Below are 6,000 nucleotides of genomic sequence, written 5' to 3'. Positions count from 1 at the left end.
AATGCCTGAGGGCGTATCTTTACCTTTTTAACAGATTGATGAATAAAACCATTTCTTGGGACTAATATAACTTAGTCCCCCACTGCCTGTACAGATTGCAGGTGCCACCAGCATTGCACCCCAGACAAGGAAAGTGGTTTCCAACTCCGTAACATGTCTTTTACAAGGGCTCTTCCATATAGCAGAAGTATTCCTCCACAATGGAAAACAGTTGTGTTGCTGTGGTTCTCAGCATAGAGAGTACTACTGTTCAGAGGTGGGTAGCAATGAGTAAAATGGGCTCTGTAACGAAATTTTGAAGAATGTGCGGATAGTTTTCAGTACATAAATGCTTTTTACTTTTGCTGAAGCACATGTGTAAACAATAAAAGTACTTTTGCTCAGTTTACATTTCTGTCATGAGATTTTGTTACTTTAAAGTTTATCCTATTTAATGTTTTAGCTTTTACTTGGTAAAACTAATAAAGTCACTATAATTGCAATCCATTACTTCTGATAGTTATTGTCAGCTGTCAGTAACAGCCACTTTTAAGATGAACCATTAAAAATGATTCCTCAGAGGCAGCTGACTTCTGAATTTGACTTCATTGGCTAAGTTTACTATCAGTAAGAAGAGTTTTGACCAGTCAGAACTACACCCGAGTTTCTTCCCACCTTGACTGAGAACGTAGTTCAGAAATTATCAGTGGAAATCAGTACACAGAACATTTTATACAAGATGTTAAACTTGTGAGGGGTGCGGGGGCACAGGGGCACGGCGGGCTTGGCCTATGCCTCCTCCCTGGTGGGTCTGGGGCTTGAGTCCCGCCTGGGGTGCTTTGCGACAGACTGGCATCCCATCCTGGGTGTGTCCCCTCCCCCTCCAGCCTTGCGCCCTGTGTTGCCAGGTTAGGCTCCGGCTCGCCACAACCCCACTCAGGACAAGCAGCTTCAGTCACTGTGTATGTGTGTTAAACTCATACTAGGTGGTCACTAGGTTCAGTAGTTCTGTATTATTTCCATATACTAAAAAGGCTGCGCCCAGGGTAGTGTTATGACAAATGCTTACCTATGACAATGTTAAAACAGATGTTTGATTACTAATTCTGAGAACACATTTACCATTTATTATAATTTATATCAATTTTAACTTCCACTGAAAGCCAAGGTTTTCTGTTGTAATAGGGGCCAAGTGTTGGTTTGTTTGTAAGTCAAATGTAACATTGAGCAGATGAGGGATGTGTCATCAGTTCTATATGGAGGTTCTTGTGTAATGTGTGCCAACAAAAACAGTGATACTGAACTAAGTGATTGCACTTTTGAGAATTGCATGTCTGAGTCTGTAACTCCTCCTCAGCTCCTGAAATGCACTTTAGTTTATTAGGTTGTGAGCTGTTTTGGAAGAAAGCTTTTGCTAAATAAATAAATTTAAATGTAAATGTCAACAATCCAAACAGCTCCAGGGCAGGACTGAAACTACAGGGCTTTGTAAGTGAGGACATCCTTCCTGTCTCTAACTTGGGGTGCCTTGTGCTTTGAATCCCCTTGCAGTACTTTTTCATGACATGGTGTAAATAAGAAAATACAGTAATGAACCCTGCCCAAAGCTAGTCCAAGGTGTTTGTGCTGACCTGTGGCTTTGCGGTCCCTTCGTTTAGCCCACGCTTCACATGAAATGCAGTAATAATAATACAAGCATACTAATAAGAAAAGAAATCATAATTTCAAAAATAAAAACAGTGTCATCTGTGTGTTATTTACCTTGAAGAACAGAGAATAACTAGGCATGAATTTAGCGCCTGGGGTATTATGTGGAGGTGGAGAACAGGCAGCACTTCACTGACAGGTGAAGAAAGGGTATCTGGAGAAGCCACATGATTATCTACAGCTTTTTCCACTAGTTCTCCAGTCATTTCAAAAACAAAAGGCAGTGCTTACTATTCAGGATCACTATCTTTCAGCACATTGGGGGAAACCTTGGCACGAGATTTGAATGTGAAGGCTTGTTCTTTTTATGAAAAGTAAATGTGAGATATTTCTCAAAAGTTCATATCAGTGAAGATTTTGTTACTCTAGAGTTCTGAAATAAGGAATTCCTTGTATATTCATTGGATTTTTTTTCTTTTTTTTTCTTTTTAAGAGGAAAAATCCATTTAGGTGGTAACAGATTTATTTTCCTCCATTGTGTGTGTGCCATGCCCACACCTCCGGGCCGACACGGAACACCTGGGACGCAACGCAGACTACAGCATAAAAGGCTGCGTCAGACCACCAGCTGATGCGGAACCTTGATCTGCCTCCTTGTTAGCGACCTTCTCTAGCCATTTCCTGTTCCCGAACCCGTCCCTTGTTCCCCCGATCTCCTGCCTCTTTCTGATCATCGACCTCTTGCCTGTGTACTGACCTCGCCTTTTGGATCCTCCCTGTTACGATGTTCGCACCTCGAAGACCCTTTGCCCGTTCTCTGACCTCCTCTCTTGGATTTCCCCGAAGACACCATGATTACCGCTCTGCACTTGGGTCCGTCGCTTCCTTCAAGACCCAACCATGACAGAAGGTTCCACCGCGTATACGGATCCAGCGGAGCTGAACCATCTCCAGGCGGAGTTGGACTCGAGTGAAGCGCGCTTCGCCGGTATGGAACAGACGCTCCACAACCTCATCGCCTCTTACAACCAGGTAGTAAGCGTGCTGAATACGTCGCGTGCACCCACACAGCCCATTGAGAAACGCGCAGCCGGTCCTGCAGCGCCTGACTCGTCCGCAACTCCTTCTCTATCACGCGGTTTCCACTTGTCTCCACCGACCCGCTTTGACGGGACCCCAGCGCAATGTGAAGGTTTCTTGTTTCAATGTGAGCTCGTTTTTTTCCAGTATGCCCCTTGTTTACAGCACAGAACAGAGCCGGATCACCTACACCCTCTCTCTGCTCACGGGCAGAGCACTTGAGTGGACGACAGCAATCTGGATAAATGGCTTCCCCAGCACTTATGCGCAGTTCAAGAGCCGGTTCCTCGCCATTTTCGGACTGGCTCACCCAGAAGAACAGTTGAGTTTCTATTTGATTACTTCTCCGGAGGGGTGCGGTGGCGCAGTGGGTTGGACCATAGTCCTGCTCTCCGATGGGTCTGGGGTTCGAGTCCCGCTTGGGGTGCCTTGCGACGGACTGGCGTCCCATCCTGGGTGTGTCCCCTCCCCCTCCGGCCTTACGCCCTGTGTTGCTGGGTAGGCTCTGGTTCCCCGTGACCCCGTATGGGACAAGCGGTTCTGAAAATGTGTGTGTGTGTGTGTGTGTGTGTGTGTGTGTGTGTGTGTGTGTGTGTACTTCTCTGGAGTTGCCCCTGATTCTAGGGTTCCCTTGGCTCTCCAAGCATGACCTGGTTTTTCAGTGAAGTACTGGGGAGTTAGTGGCTTGGGGACCCCAATGTGAGAGAACCTGCTTAAAGCTACCCTGTCGAGCTATGTCTATAGAAGGCTCAGAATCTGCACTGCAGGTGCCAGTTCCTCCCGAGTATCAGGATCTTGCAGAGGTTTTTAGCAAAAGACACGCATCCGAGCTACCACCGCATCGCCCGTGGGACTGTGCAATCGATCTCTCGCCGGGTACCACGCCTCCGCGTAGTCGCATTTACCCGTTGTCCAGACCCGAGCAATCAGCCCTCCAGACATATATCACCGAAGCCTTAGAAACAGGAATCATACGACCATCCGCGTCTGCCGGGTTTTTTTTCATCAAAGAAAAGATGGGGGGGGTTACGCCCCTGTATTGACTAGCGGGGGCTGAATAGTATTTGTGTGAAGTACCCACATCCTCTGCCTTTGATCACAGCCGCCCTGGAGAACATTCAGCAGGCGCAATGGTTCACGAAGCTAGACCTGACAAGTGCGTACAATCTAGTCCGTATCCGGCAGGGTGACGAATGGAAGACTGCTTTCAGTACCACCCTGGGTCATTACGAATACCTGGTTATGCCTTTTGGTCTTGCGAATGCACCCAGCGTATTCCAGGCGTTTGTGAATCAATCAATCTCGGGGATATGATCCACAAAGGCATCCTGGTATATCTTGACGATATCCTGATTTATTCTGATACGTTGGCCAGGCATGTACTGACTGTCCGACAGGTGCTCCAGAGACTGTTGCAAAACAGATTATATGTGAAGTTGGAGAAATGTGAATTCCACAAGCAGAAAGTCTCCTTCTTGGGGTTCATACTTACCCGAGACGGCATTGCTATGGATCCAGATAAGGTTCAGACCATCCAGCAATGGCCTCGCCCAACCACCACTAAGGCTCTCCAGCGATTTTTGGGGTTCTCCAATTTTTACCGCCGGTTCATCAGGAACTTCAGCATGATCGTCGCACCACTGACAGCGCTTACAGCGAGTAAAACCCCTCGTCTCCCGTGGAACCCAGAAGCCCAACGAGCCTTCGAGAACCTCAAACTCGAGTTTTCTACAGCCCCCATCCTGCATCAACCCGACCCAGAGTTGCCATTCGTGGTGGAGGTGGATGCCTCAGAGTCAGGGGTAGGCGCTGTTCTTTCACAGAGGCAAGGTAAGCCCGTGAAATTATATCCTTGTGCATTTTTTTCAAGGAAACTGTCTGAGGCCGAACGAAACTACGACATAGGGAATAGAGAGCTGCTAGCAATTAAGCTAGCCCTAGAAGAGTGGAGACATTGGCTGGAAGGGGCACAACACCCTTTTTGGTGCTCACTGATCATAAGAATTTACAGTATCTGCAGACAGCCCGGCGCCTCAACACGCGTCAGGCCAGGTGGGCACTGTTCTTTTCTCAGTTCAACTTTACTGTCACTTACAGACCAGGTCCAAAGAATATCAAAGCGGACGCCCTTTCCCGGCTGCATGACGAAACGCAGGAGGTACCGGAACCAGACTACATCCTGCCCAGATCCTGTTTTGTGGCACCCGTTCAGTGGGACTTCATCCAGGACCTGGCCCAAGCCCAACAAGCGGACCCCGAACCACCAGGTAAACCTTCTGGAAAACAATACGTTCCACCAGGTCTGAGGACCACTCTCCTACAATGGGCCCATGACCATCCAGCGGCGGGGCACCCGGGGTTTGGGAAGACTCAGGCTAGGATCCAGCAGCTCTACTGGTGGCCGTCCCTCCGGGAGGACGTACAGGACTACATCCGGGCGTGTCCAGTCTGTGCTCAGTCCAAGGCTTCAAATCAGAGTCCAGCAGGGCTCCTGGAACCCCTGCCGGTACCCAACCGTCCCTGGACGCACCTAGCATTAGATTTCTTAGTGGACCTCCCACTGTCAGATGGTAAGACCACCATTTTGACCGTGATCGATCGCTTTTCCAAGGGCTGTCGCTTGATTCCTTTGCCCAAGCTCCCCTCTGCCTTGAAGACAGCAGAGTTGCTATTTCAGCATGTATTCCGGCTCTACGGTATACCCGAAGACATAGTGTCCGACAGGGGTTCTCAGTTCACATCGCGTGTCTGGAGGACTTTTTGGAAAAAACTCGGGGTCACGGTGAGTATGACATCGGGATACCACCCTCAAGCTAATGGGCAGGTAGAACGGCTACAGCAAGATATCGGTCGGTACCTCAGAAGCTACTGTCTTGAACACCCAACTCACTGGGTTCGATACCTTCCGTGGGCAGAGTATGCCCACAATATGCTCACCCATACCTCTACAGGTGTCTCTCCATTCCAGTGCATCTTGGGGTACCAGCCACCATTGTTCCCATGGTAACCGGGATCCAGCGATGTGCCTGCTGTGGACTCTTGGTACTGAACCAGCAGTGAGGTATGGGCAACTGTCAGACCACACCTCCAAGAATCGCAGACCCGTATCAAACATCAAGCCGATCGACATCGGCGGCACCTCTCCCTTACACCCGGATGGAGGGTATGGCTATCAACCCGGGGTCTCCAAGGACCATATATGTCAAAGAAACTCAGCCCAAGGTACATAAGACCCTTTAAGATTATCCACAGAGTTACCCCGGTCTCGTATCGCCTGCACCTGCCCCAACATCT

Source organism: Scleropages formosus, chromosome 2 (assembly GCF_900964775.1).
Source record: "Scleropages formosus chromosome 2, fSclFor1.1, whole genome shotgun sequence".
Taxonomy (NCBI): Eukaryota; Metazoa; Chordata; class Actinopteri; order Osteoglossiformes; family Osteoglossidae; genus Scleropages; species Scleropages formosus.
Note: the sequence above shows the minus strand (reverse complement) of the source record.